A 14412-nucleotide genomic window follows, 5' to 3' on the forward strand; every position below is an offset into this window, starting at 1 on the left:
AAAAAATTGCAGTTTTATTTTGTATGTGCCGGTGTGTCAAGGTGTGTGTATCTGTGTTTGTATGTGCCAATGTGTATGAATCTGACACACAGATACACACACTGACAGATAGTGGCACACAGATACACACACCTTGACACACATTGTGTATCTGTGTGTGTGTATGTATGTATCTGTGTGTCAAGGTGTGTGTATCTGTGTGTCAAAGTGTGTGTATCTGTGTGTCAAAGTGTGTGTATCTGTGTTTGTATGTGTCTGTGTATCAAGGTGTGTGTATCTGTATTTGTATGTGCCAGTGTGTATGAATCTGACACACAGATACACACACTGGCAGATAGTGGCACACAAATACACACACTGACACAGAGACAAACACATTGACACACAGTGTGTATCTGTTTGTGTATGTGTGTATCTGTGTGTCAAGGTGTGTGTATCTGTGTTTGTATGTGCCGGTGTGTGTCAAGGTGTGTATATATATGTGTGGATCTCTGTGTCAGTGTGTATCTGTGTGTGTGTATATATGTATCTGACACATAGATACACACTGACACAATCTTGACACACAGATACCACATCTTGACATCTAGGAGTGCTGGCATGGAGTCCCTGGGGTTCAGCAGCTAAGCAGCTGGCGTGCGGGCGGCGAGGGAGCAGTGATCTCCCTGCTCAGTTCCCTCGCGCGCCTCTTAGTGATGCCAGAGCTGGAGTGACGTCGTATTCTGGCTCCAGCATCACTGCTGTGCGTGTGAGGGAGCCGAGCAACCAGAGATCACTGCTCACTGCTCCCTCGCCGCCGCAGCCATTTTATTCTGAAACTTTTTGGCGGAACACCAATTGGGAAACACTGATCTAGAAGATTGTAAATTCCCACTGGAATATGGACCAAACTCCTCCTGTATATTTTTTATAATTTTTTGTATTGTCTCTTAGTTATATTGTACTGTGTATTTTTACTTGTATCAATTATACACATGTACAGCGCTGCAGAATATGATGGCGCTTTACAATAATAAGATATAAGTAATAATCATTGTAGATTATGCTAACGGAGTGTACTTATAATCTGAATTTTAATAATGACAGGAGGTGAGTATTTTGCATTAACTTTGGTAACTTTAAGTTTAATTAAACTTCTGCAGTGTAAAAATCAACAAAACACAATCATAAAAATCATAAAAAATCAACAACACAAAAAAAGCAAGGTGTCATATTATATAAAGCCCTGACAGTCTAAGCTCCTCTTATTTCTTTGATTTGAACAGAACAGTCCAATATAAAACAGGAACAGGAGCAAAAATACACTTCACAACAAATACAACATAATCCTGGTAGATAATGTAGAACATGAAGAAGGAACCTCCGACTCTGACATCAAAAGGCGAGTTTAAAACTGAAAAGAACATAGACATGTGAAAGGCAATGACAATGTCAGTATGTCAGCATAACCAATGATATAGATGCCATCAAACGCCAAAAGTATCATGAATTAAACTAATTATACAACTGACAGAAGCAATGTCAACGACAACCACCAAACAAGCAGGCAAGTATAAAACAACATAGAAAGACATATCAAACACAATAATGTGACAGAGAAGGTGGGACCAAGATGGGAGGGAATATACCCACCTCCTGTCATTACTAAAATAATTATAATAAGTACGGTCCGTTAGCATAATCTCCAATTCTACCACATGACAGAAGGCTTCACATTTTGCATTTTTAATGCTAAGGAGGTAAATTGAAAGAAACGTTAGAAGAAGGATGAAAGTAAAAGGCTTGAAACGTATCTAAGCAAAACCAATCAGCAAAACGCATGATGCCAGCCAGAGATGCACCCATTGAGAAAGTCTACAGTGCAGAAGTGACACCAGGGCCGGTGCAACCATTAGGCAAACTAGGCATTCATCTAGGGCGCCGGCCTGCTCTGGGCGCTCCACTGGGATATTTCCTGGTGGGCTCCCCTGTCTTGTGGGGGGCTATCTGGTCACCTCAGGGCGCCCCCGAAGCTGTGCTAGGTAAGGCAGAGCAGGCTTCTGCTTACCATGATAGCAGTTATCTGCTCTGCCAGCAAATGCCGGTGAACGGTGGAACCAGGAGAAGGCAGGCGGCAAGGGAGGCTCTTATTGCAGCTTCTCACTCCTCGTTTGCGTGCCGTCTGTGATGCTGGGAGCCAGAATATGACGTCATTCCGGCTCTGGCATACTAGACAGCGCGTTGGAGGAGTGAGGAGCTGCCCCACACTGGACCCCAGGGAGGTAGGAAGGCTGGATTTGCCTAAAAAAAAAAAAAATTGTGTGAATCTGTGTGTCAGTGAGTGTGTGAGTGTTTGACTGTCGTTGAGTTGTGGGTGTGTCTGTCTGTCTGTCAGTGAGTCTATGTGCGTGTGTGTGTCAGTGAGTGAGTGTATGTATGTCACTGAGTGTGTGTGTGTGTATCAGTGAGTGAGTGTATGTATGTCAGTAAGTGTATGTCTGTGTGTGTGTGTGTGTCTGTCTGTCTGTCTGTGAGTAAGTGTGTATGTCTGTTAGTGACTGTGTGTGTGTCTGGCAGTGAGTGAGTGTATATCTGTCAGTAAATGAGCATATGTCTGTCAGCAAGTGTGTGTGTGACAGTAAGTGTATGTCTGTCAGTGATTTTCTGTGTGTGTGTCTGTCAGTGAGTGCATGTCTGTCAGTGAGTGAGTGTGTGTGTGCGTGTGTGTGTATCTGTCAGTGAGTATATATCTGTAGTGAGTTTCTGTGTGTGTGTCAGTGAGTGTGTGTGTGTGTCAGTGAGTGAGTGTATGTGTGTCAGTGAGTGTGTGTCTGCCAGCGTGTGTCTGTCTGTGAGTAAGTAACACAAGGGGGCGGCAAAATGGATCTTTGCCTAGGACGGGAGAAATCTTTGCACCAGCCCTGAGTGACACGCACAGAATTTAACCCCCAAAACTGGAGTCCACTCCGGCCGATGTCAGAAGCAAATGACCCCATCTCGCTAGAGTAGTATTCAATATGGGTTTGTGTGGTTTGATATAAGAAATGAGCAGTTGACTGGTCGGAGAATGACATAGAGGAAAGGTCACCTCCACATAGTGATATAATGCAAATCTGCAAAGAGATAGGAAAAAAAGGGTAGAAAGCCATCAAAGAATTTGTCTTAGTACGTCGGGAGACCGAAATTGATACCCCGTCCGGTGTAAACGACAAACCGTCTACGTCAAAAGCTCAGATGAAAGCCCACTAGATGGAAGAAAACCAGAGAAAGTAAAAGGATAAGCTTAACTGTGTCATGGCACACAGTGAGGATTCAGCGTGTCCTACTCATTCCCCAGATTCCACATGTCTCTCTGCATTCTGGGAGTGAGAGACACACTCCACCTACCTCCCGGTTGCCGGTTGTCTCCACCACTACGCGTCGGCACACCGTTAGCACAAGGCGCGCCAACCCACTCCGGGTTTCCCTAACCCCGCGACCACACCACGTGGGTTGCGGCGTACGCGAGAAAGGACACAGACTCTGCCTGTCCACCGGCGTACCTCTCCTCAGGCGGACGGACCAAGTAATATATGTGCCATGACCCCCACACTGCCCTAGGATTCCCTTAGGCTGACAGAACACTGTGGGACCCATGCTGGTTTACCTGGAAGCAGTGTGGGGATCAATAGCGTTCAGCTACAAACTGACATAGCGAGGTGTGGACACCCAGTTACTCAGAGAGGCTCTCCACTTATATAGACTCTTAGACTCCTCCTCAAGGGAGGGTTCCTATTTCATTTTCCCTATTTAAGCACAGACCTCCCTAGGGTCTGTGCTCAGTTGCTTTGTTTTTCCTCTGGAGTACAGAGCCAGCTCCTGAGGGAGGTGAGTTGATTACCCTCGTCTGTGAAATCCCCCTGAATCAACTCTTGTCTGCTGAGACCTGTCTTCAACCTTTGTTAACCCCTGCAACACTGCTTCTACAATGGTTAACCCCTGTGTGGCAGAACCAGTCACATATTTGGATTATGTGCCTTATTTTACCTCATGGACTTATCTGGTTCGGCAATTGGGATCCACTGAACAAGTTATAACTATATGGTTTGTAAACCGAACAAACTCCCGAACTGTTAGACCACCCAAGGAAGTCGTGTGCTGCATATTGACCCTATTAACTTTCCTCACACTTAGAAACCACAACGTTTTAGGCGGTCGGCTGAGTGGCCATCATTCGTATGACCGAACACATGGCGCCAGCCATCTTTTGCCGTGAACACATTTGTGGGATCTGAGCACTTTTCAGATATGATCGGTGTTATGTACTTTGGCACTGTCCCCTCTCAGGTCCTGTGGCACCTGGAATGTGTCGCAGAAAACCCCTTGCATGGGGACACACATAAAAGGCCGTGTGTGGCTCCCGTTAAACAGTTGACTCCCAGAACTGTGTATAGTCCGGTTACTTGGGGAATTGGGATTATACTGCTGAACTGCGCTTTCTTTATGCTCTACAGTCTATGCTGATTCAACCTTGGTTAACTCCTGCAATGCTGTCCCAGCTTTGATCTATCTCGTGCAATTCAACTACAGCTTCAACCATGTCTTTCTTCATTTACCAAGTGCTGCAACTCTGGTAAAAGGACTTTATTTTTCCTTAAAGACTTTTATTTTTTTATGAAGGAATTGCTTTGTTTACTGTTTATACATGCATTGGGACTTGCATCATGTTCATTTGTTTTTCAAAAAAAAAACATTTCATTCAGTTACTGTGGCCGTATAAATCTCTGCATACCAGGCACATTTACCCCAAACCTGTATACACACACACACACACACACACACATACACATTTTATAACTGCCCCCCTACTTTTTTTCCTGGCCCACCATTTGCACCCCCCAAATATGAATCCAAGAGACACCACTGTATACAGAATGTCCCGTGGAGGAGAATACATTCATTAACCTGCCTGCAACACATTGAGGATTGTTGGAGAGTCCCCTTACTATGTACAACTGGAGCTCACCCAGATTTTAGGGGACAGCAAGACCACCATGGCAACATTTTGGTGATGTGATGGTGCTGGTGACAGTAGTGTGAGGGGCTCAGCCTCTTCTGCCAGTCGAAATGTAAGCTCGTTTGAGCATTACCCTTGCTTACCTATTGTTCCTGTGTCACTGTGTAATTGTCTCATTTATTAACCCCCCTCCCCCCTCCGCCTTTCATAATATTATAAACAGTGCAGAATTAGTTGGTGCTAAATAAATACCAATAAAAATGGGTACATGAAGTCACACTTCACAACCTGTATAGCCTTTGTCTGAAAAACCACAATTCACATGCAATGTGTGAGTAGGACTGTGCAAACAGATATCTGCAAGTTTTGTGCAGGAATAATGGCCATTCAATTGTATTTTTCCCTAGGCCAAAGGTTGCCAGTAGTGATGTACCGAACTGTCCGCCGGCGGACAGTTCCCGGCGAAATTAGCTTGTTCGCGTTCGCCGCGGCGGGCGGACACATGCGCAGTTCGATCCGCCCCCTATTCGTCATCATTGGGCAAACTTTGACCCTGTGCCTCTCGGTCAGCAGACACATTACAGCCAATCAGCAGCACTCCCTCCCTTCCACACCCTCCAACCTCCCTCCCAGCATCCATTTTCGATTCATTCGGAAGATGCATGCTTAGTGAGAGGGTGGAAAGTTTAGCTGCTGCTGATTACATAGGGAAATTGATAGCTAGGCTAGGGTATTCAGTGTCCACTACAATCCTGAAGGACTCATCTGATCTCTGCTGTAAGGACAGCACCCCAAAAAGCCCTTTTTAGGGCTAGAACATCAGGCTGCTTTTTTTTTTTTTTTTTTTTTCCTGTGTAATGTAATTGCAGGTGCCTGCCTGCCAGCTTCTGTGTGAGGTTGGATGCCTTGCCCATTTGCACAGTCAGTGCCACCACTCATATCTGTTTTAACAATCGGTTAAGCTTTAGATTTAAAAGAAATAATTTTTTTTCACTGTAATAAAAGAGCAGTTAGTTGTCTGCAAGCGTCTGGGTGTCAGGCCTACTTCAGCGTGTGCTCTGCAGACCTGTGCCAGCGTGCTTTGACAGTTGCCAATCATATCTGGTGTCTCTTTAGCGTGCTTTTACAAAGAAAAAAGGTTTCCAGTGTAAGCTAATAGCAGCCAGTCAGTGTCCTTCAAGCGGCTCTGTCAGGCCTTCCATCAGCGTGTGCCCTGCACAACCCTGCCAGCGTGCTTTGACAGTTGCCGATCATATCTGGTGTCTCTTTAGCGTGCTTTTACAAAGAAAAAAGGTTTCCAGTGTAAGCTAATAGCAGCCAGTCAGTGTCCTTCAAGCGGCTCTGTCAGGCCTTCCTTCAGCGTGTGCCCTGCACAACCCTGCCAGCGTGCTTTGACAGTTGCCAATCATATCTGGTGTCTCTATAGCGTGCTTTTACAAAGAAAAAAGGTTTCCAGTGTAAGCTAATAGCAGCCAGTCAGTGTCCTTCAAGCGGCTCTGTCAGGCCTTCCTTCAGCGTGTGCCCTGCACAACCCTGCCAGCGTACTTTGACAGTTGCCACTCATATCTGGTGTCTCTATAGCGTGCTTTTAAAACCAAAACTTTGTTTCCACTGTAATAGAAGAGCAGTTGCCTGCCTGCCAGCTTCTGTGTGAGTTTCACAGTGGATACTGTGCCCTCTTGCCCAGTGCCACCACTCATATCTGTTTTTACAATAGCTTAAGCTTTAGATTTAAAATAAATAATTTTTTTCACTGTAATAGAAGAGCAGTTAGTTGTCTGCAAGCGTCTGGGTGTCAGGCCTACTTCGGCGTGTGCTCTGCAGACCTGTGCCAGCGTGCTTTGACAGTTGCCAATCATATCTGGTGTCTCTTTAGCGTGCTTTTACAAAGAAAAAAGGTTTCCAGTGTAAGCTAATAGCAGCCAGTCAGTGTCCTTCAAGCGGCTCTGTCAGGCCTTCCTTCAGCGTGTGCCCTGCACAACCCTGCCAGCGTGCTTTGACAGTTGCCAATCATATCTGCTGTCTCTTTAGCGTGCTTTTACAAAGAAAAAAGGTTTCCAGTGTAAGCTAATAGCAGCCAGTCAGTGTCCTTCAAGCGTCTCTGTCAGGCCTTCCTTCAGCGTGTGCCCTGCACAACCCTGCCAGCGTGCTTTGACAGTTGCCAATCATATCTGGTGTCTCTTTAGCGTGCTTTTACAAAGAAAAAAGGTTTCCAGTGTAAGCTAATAGCAGCCAGTCAGTGTCCTTCAAGCGGCTCTGTCAGGCCTTACTTCAGCGTGTGCCCTGCACAACCCTGCCAGCGTGCTTTGACAGTTGCCAATCATATCTGCTGTCTCTTTAGCGTGCTTTTACAAAGAAAAAAGGTTTCCAGTGTAAGCTAATAGCAGCCAGTCAGTGTCCTTCAAGCGGCTCTGTCAGGCCTTCCTTCAGCGTGTGCCCTGCACAACACTGCCAGCGTGCTTTGACAGTTGCCAATCATATCTGGTGTCTCTTTAGCGTGCTTTTACAAAGAAAAAAGGTTTCCAGTGTAAGCTAATAGCAGACAGTCAGTGTCCTTCAAGCGGCTCTGTCAGGCCTTCCTTCAGCGTGTGCCCTGCACAACCCTGCCAGCGTGCTTTGACAGTTGCCAATCATATCTGCTGTCTCTTTAGCGTGCTTTTACAAAGAAAAAAGGTTTCCAGTGTAAGCTAATAGCAGCCAGTCAGTGTCCTTCAAGCGGCTCTGTCAGGCCTTCCTTCAGCGTGTGCCCTGCACAACACTGCCAGCGTGCTTTGACAGTTGCCAATCATATCTGGTGTCTCTTTAGCGTGCTTTTACAAAGAAAAAAGGTTTCCAGTGTAAGCTAATAGCAGACAGTCAGTGTCCTTCAAGCGGCTCTGTCAGGCCTTCCTTCAGCGTGTGCCCTGCACAACCCTGCCAGCGTACTTTGACAGTTGCCACTCATATCTGGTGTCTCTATAGCGTGCTTTTAAAACCAAAATTTTGTTTCCACTGTAATAGAAGAGCAGTTGCCTTCCTGCCAGCTTCTGTGTGAGGTTCACAGTGGATACTGTGCCCTCTTGCCCAGTGCCACCACTCATATCTGTTTTTACAATAGCTTAAGCTTTAGATTTAAAATAAATATTTTTTTTTCACTGTAATAGAAGAGCAGTTAGTTGTCTGCAAGCGTCTGGGTGTCAGGCCTCCTTCAGCGTGTGCTCTGCAGACCTGTGCCAGCGTGCTTTGACAGTTGCCAATCATATCTGGTGTCTCTTTAGCGTGCTTTTACAAAGAAAAAAGGTTTCCAGTGTAAGCTAATAGCAGCCAGTCAGTGTCCTTCAAGCGGCTCTGTCAGGCCTTCTTTCAGCGTGTGCCCTGCACAACCCTGCCAGCGTGCTTTGACAGTTGCCAATCATATCTGGTGTACCTTTAGCATGCTTTTACAAAGAAAAAAGGTTTCCAGTGTAAGCTAATAGCAGCCAGTCAGTGTCCTTCAAGCGGCTCTGTCAGGCCTTCCTTCAGCGTGTGCCCTGCACAACCCTGCCAGCGTGCTTTGACAGTTGCCAATCATATCTGCTGTCTCTTTAGCGTGCTTTTACAAAGAAAAAAGGTTTCCAGTGTAAGCTAATAGCAGCCAGTCAGTGTCCTTCAAGCGGCTCTGTCAGGCCTTCCTTCAGCGTGTGCCCTGCACAACCCTGCCAGCGTGCTTTGACAGTTGCCAATCATATCTGGTGTCTCTTTAGCGTGCTTTTACAAAGAAAAAAGGTTTCCAGTGTAAGCTAATAGCAGCCAGTCAGTGTCCTTCAAGCGGCTCTGTCAGGCCTTCCATCAGCGTGTGCCCTGCACAACCCTGCCAGCGTGCTTTGACAGTTGCCAATCATATCTGGTGTCTCTATAGCGTGCTTTTACAAAGAAAAAAGGTTTCCAGTGTAAGCTAATAGCAGCCAGTCAGTGTCCTTCAAGCGGCTCTGTCAGGCCTACTTCAGCGTGTGCTCTGCAGCACTGTTCCAGTGCACATTGCCAATCATATCTGGTGTCTCTATAGCGTGCTTTTAAAAACAAAATTAGTTTTTCACTGTTATAGATTGAATAGCAGTTACTTGTCTTCAAGCGGGTGTCTCAGGCCTACTTCAGCGTGTGCTCTGCAGACCTGTGCCAGTGTGCTTTCACAGTTGCCACTCATATCTTGTGTCTCTATAGTGTGCTTTTACAACCAAAATTAGTTTTTCACTGTTATAGATTGAATAGCAGTTACTTGTCTTCAAGCGGGTGTCTCAGGCCTACAGTGTGTGCTCTGCAGAACTGTTACAGTTCACATTGCCAATCATATCTGGTCTCACAGTAGCTTGCACGCATAGTACCACTAATCCCCCAAAAAATGACAGGCAGAGGCAGGCCACCCCGCAGGGGCCGTCGTGGTCGTGGTGCTGTGATTCCCTTTTGCCCTAGAATAATGCCCAGTTTTCAGAAGCCACGTACCCTGAACTTGAAAAGTTCTGAGGACATAGTTGACTGGCTAACACAGGACACCCAATCTTGTACAGCCTCCGCTCGGAACCTTGACGCACCATCCTCCTCCAGCTTAGCTTCAGGCACCTCTCAAGATAGCACTCACCCGCCTGCCGCCACCACCAAAACTAGCACCACAGCCGCTTTACTTGGTATGTCAGAGTAGTTATTCACACACCCGTTTGAAGAAATGAGTGATGCGCAACCATTATTGCTAGAGGATGTAGATAACAGGGATATGTCTCAGGCAGGCAGCATTAAACACATGGAGGTACGGTGTGATGATGATGATGTTGTACCCGCTGCTGCTTCCTTTTCTGAATTGTCAGATACAAGCGAAGCGGTTGATGATGACGATGCGTCCATGGATGTCACGTGGGTGCCCGCTAGAAGAGAAGAAGAACAGGGCAAAAGTTCAGATGGGGAGACAGAGAGGAGGAGGAGGAGACCAGTTGGAAGCAGGGGGGGGTCGTCGCAAGGAGCTAGTGGCACAGTCAGACAGCATGCATCGGCACCCGGGGTCAGCCCGACAGCACGCCAATCAGCGCATGCTGTGTCCACCACCAGAATGCCGTCATTGCAGAGCTCAGCAGTGTGGCATTTTTTTTGTGTGTCTGCCTCTGACAACAGCGATGCCATTTGCAACCTGTGCCAAAGGAAACTGAGTCGTGGGAGGTCCAACACCCACCTAGGTACAACTGCTTTGCGTAGGCACATGATCTCACATCACAAACGCCTATGGGATCAACACATGAGTACAAGCAGCACGCCTACTCTAAGCCGCCATCCTCCTCCTGGTCCAGCATCTTCAGCCACGTCAACCACTGCTGTCCTTCTTGCCCCCTCTCAACCATCCGCCACTCCGTCTCCCTCCTTGAGCAGTTCCCGCTCATCTGCCCACAGTCATGTGTCTGTCAAGGACATGTTTGAGCGTAAGAAGCCAATGTCACCAAGTCACCCCCTTGCCCAGCGTCTGACAGCTGGCTTGTCCGAACTATTAGCCCGCCAGCTTTTACCATACAATCTGGTTGAGTCTGAGGCGTTCAAAAAATTTGTAGCTATTGGGACACCGCAGTGGAAAGTACCCGGCCGGAATTTCTTTTCACAAAAGGCAATCCCCAACTTGTACTCGATTGTGCAAAAGGAAGTCATGGCATGTCTGGCACACAGTGTTGGGGCAAGGGTCCATCTGACCACTGATACCTGGTCTGCAAAGCATGGTCAGGGCAGGTATATCACCTACACTGCGCATTGGGTAAACCTGCTGACGGCTGACAAGCAAGGAATGCGTGGCATTGCAGAGGAGTTGGTGACACCGCCACGAATTGCAGGCAGTCCTGCTGCCACCTCCTCTACTCCTCCTACTCCATCCTCTTCCATAACCTCCTCGGCTGAGTCCTCTTGTGCCGCTGCTTCTTGCTCCACATCAACGGCACCCCCCCAGCTCCCCAGGTACTATTCCACATCCCGGATACGGCAGTGTCACGCCGTCTTGGGTTTGACTTGCTTGAAAGCAGAGAGTCACACCGGACAAGCACTCCTGTCCGCCCTGAACGCACAGGTGGAAAAGTGGCTGACTCCGCAGCAACTGGATATCGGCAAAGTGGTGTGTGACAACGGAAAATTTTTTATAGCGGCATTGAAGTTGGGCAAGTTGACACATGTGCCGTGCATGGCACATGTGTGTAATCTGATCGTACATGCTTTGTGCATAAGTACACAGGCTTACAGGACGTCCTTGTGGCGAAACCGACCTCGCCACGTGTCCTTGGAGGGGGCTGATTGCCCGCCTCTTGCCTTTGGACTATGGACCAGACTTTATGGGAATGTGATACCCCAGATAGCCATACCATGGAGCCTATTCATATAATGAAAGACTATGGGAAAGACTTTAGCTCCATGGCAATTGTACTGTGTGAGTAGGATCTGCGCGCTATTCGGTAGTTTTGTGCGTGCAGATCCCAGCTATCTGGGGATAGGTGAAATGTCTGTGTGTTATGTGTAAATGTGACTTTATGTATTTTAAAGTGTTTTATGTTGTTTTGCAACCATGTGGTTAATGGAGTCTGCCTTTAGTCCTGGGTAATTGGATTACTTCTCCAATTAACTCCAGGGCAGAAGGGAGGAAACCAGGGTGCATTGTGGGGATGTTTTTCTGCCAGCCAGAAAGGAACAAAAGATACTTTTAGTAACTTTTGAACGCCTGGTCGGATTCATGCCATTTTTTAATATGTTGTTCCCCTGAATGGATTGATTGTGGATATGTATTTTTATGTGAATGTGATGTATGGTTTTAAAGTTATGAAAGTTGTGTAAAAGTATATTTTACACTGTATGCATAATGGGATTATGTGTCACACTAAGGGGAGGGGATGTGTGGGAGGTAACATCTATGTCATAGGTTCTTTTATGCCTCCCCCTGGGTGTGGCCTGTATGTGTGAGTGGAAATAAAAGCCAGGCTGGATGAGCCAGTCCAGAGTTCCTGTTTTACCCTCAAAGTGATGTGTCGTCTCATTATTGGGGGGAAGGATTTATTGCATGCTGTTCCAGTTGACTGCTAGGAGTACAAGCCTATTCGTATGGTTCCTATTCAATGGTCTACAGCATTCATATGCTTGGGAGAATTTAAAAGGTTTCTCGGATTCGGTGATTGTGGTGTCTGCCAGAGTGCTTGGAGTCCTCAGGAAGCACTAGGAGCATCCTTTAACGGAGGTACCAAGTCGGGGTGCCAGGCGATCCGTTACATTGGTGGCAGCGGTGGGATGGCGTCCTAGTGTGAGGTAAAGCAGCTCAGAGACACTGTTTGGATTTACAAATTGAGGGCAACGCTAGCAGTCGTGCAGCGCCCCTGGGAGCAGACAAGTATGGAAGGTTCTGGCTCTGGAGATGATTGGCTGGCCGAGGTGAGGCAGCGAGTGGCCGAGTATGGGGATGATATACCCATGGAGACACGCCGGGTGATCTGGAACCAGGTCATGGCTGAGCGAAACACAAGGCTGGACCAAGAATTCCGGTTGGCAAAAGAGAGGAAGTATGCTCAGCAGCAGGAGCGGTACAGCAGCCGAGTAGAGGCTGCATCCGAGGAGGTTAGCCGTCTTTCCCTGAGGCGGCGGGAGGAACCCGAAGTGGGGGTCCTCATAGACTGGTCCTGTGAGGAACCACAACAGGCAGGTAGAGATGGGACCAAGGTCTCTCCACCGGGCCCTTACTCACAAATGTTGCGGGGCCTCACGGATTGGTCCTGGGAAGACCCACAGATGGCAGGTGGAGATGGGACTGCGGTCTCTCTACCGGCCCTACAGGGATGCTGGGCAGTCGGCCCAGATCCCCAGCGGCAGTGTGCGTTACAGGGAGCTGAAGGTGCCGTTCTTGCTCCCCAGCGGCAGTCTACGGTGCAGGGAGAGGAGCCTGTTATCCCCTCTCCCCAGCAGCTGAAGGTGTGTAAGGGAGAGGAGTTTGTTATTCCCTCTCCCCAGCGGCAGCGCAGCTCACCAAGGGGAGACAGTAAGCCCCTCACCAGCGCAGATGGGACCGTGGTCTCTGCGCCCTGCCTACAGGGAGTACAGAGGGTCAGCCCTGCTCCCCAGCGGCTGAAAGTGTGTAAGGGAGAGGAGTTTGTTACCCCCTCTCCCCAGCGGCAGCTTAGCACACCAAGGGGAGACAGTAAGCCCCACACCAGCGCAGATGGGACCGTGGTCTCTGCACCCAAGTTACAGGGAGCTGAAGGAGCCGTCCTCCCTCCCCAGCGGCAGTGTGATCTGTTGGGAATTGGGAGCCCGGTCTCCATTCCCCAGCGGCAGAGTATCCAGCAGGGAATAGAGAGCCCAGCCCCCTTTCCCCCACAGCAGGACTCTGTGCTGGGAGGAGAGACAGTCGGTCTCCCTCCGCAGAGACGGGAAGTATGCATGGGAGAGGAGATTGTTACCACCTCTCCCCAGCGGCGGATCATTAATGTACAGGGAATAGAGAGCCCAGTCTCCATTCCTCAGCGGCAGAGTGTTCTAATGGGAGAGGAGCTGGTTACCACCTCTCCCCAGCGGCAGCTTAATGTACCAGGGGGAGACTGTAAGCCCCACACCTGTGCAGATGGGACCGTGGTCTCTGCACTTCCAGCACAGGGGGTAGGGACGGTCGGTCCTGCCCCCCCACAACAGGGCTGTTTAGCCAAAGGGGAGACAGTCTGTCTCCAGCAGCAGAGCGGTGTAACTCAAGGGGAGACAGTCGGTCTCCAGCAGCAGAGCGGTGTATTTAAAGGGGAGACAGTCTGTCTCCAGCAGCAGAGCGGTGTATTTAAAGGGGAGACAGTCTGTCTCCAGCAGCAGAGCGGTGTATTTAAAGGGGAGACAGTCTGTCTCCAGCAGCAGAGCTGTGTAACTAAAGGGAAGACAGTCGGTCTCCAGCAGCAGAGCTGTGTAACTCAAGGGGAGACAGTCGGTCTCCAGCAGCAGAGCGGTGTAACTCAAGGGGAGACAGTCGGTCTCCAGCAGCAGAGCGGTGTATTTAAAGGGGAGACAGTCGGTCTCCAGCAACCAGGCTCCAACCAGACTACTCCCATGGTAGTGCTGGCAACAGGACAGAGTACCGCTGGTCTCTGCCCCCTCAGCAACCTACCAAGGCAGCCTACCAGTCCCCCACACAGCCGTGGTGAGGCACCTGAACCTGGACAAGATTCTCCCTCACCCAGGTGTAGTAACTGTTTATTGTGGGTGGGCTGCTCTGCTGTTTCTGTCTTGTGGGTGGGCTGCTGGACTAACAAGGGCACTGACCGGCAGGAGGTCAAGTACCCTGTTAGTCTGGGGGGTAAAGTGTGGGGAGAAGTGTGGCGAAACCGACCTCGCCACGTGTCCTTGGAGGGGGCTGATTGCCCGCCTCTTGCCTTTGGACTATGGACCAGACTTTATGGGAATGTGATACCCCAGATAGCCATACCATGGAGCCTATTCATATA

This window comes from Pelobates fuscus, chromosome 1 (genome assembly GCF_036172605.1).
Source record: "Pelobates fuscus isolate aPelFus1 chromosome 1, aPelFus1.pri, whole genome shotgun sequence".
NCBI lineage: Eukaryota > Metazoa > Chordata > Amphibia > Anura > Pelobatidae > Pelobates > Pelobates fuscus.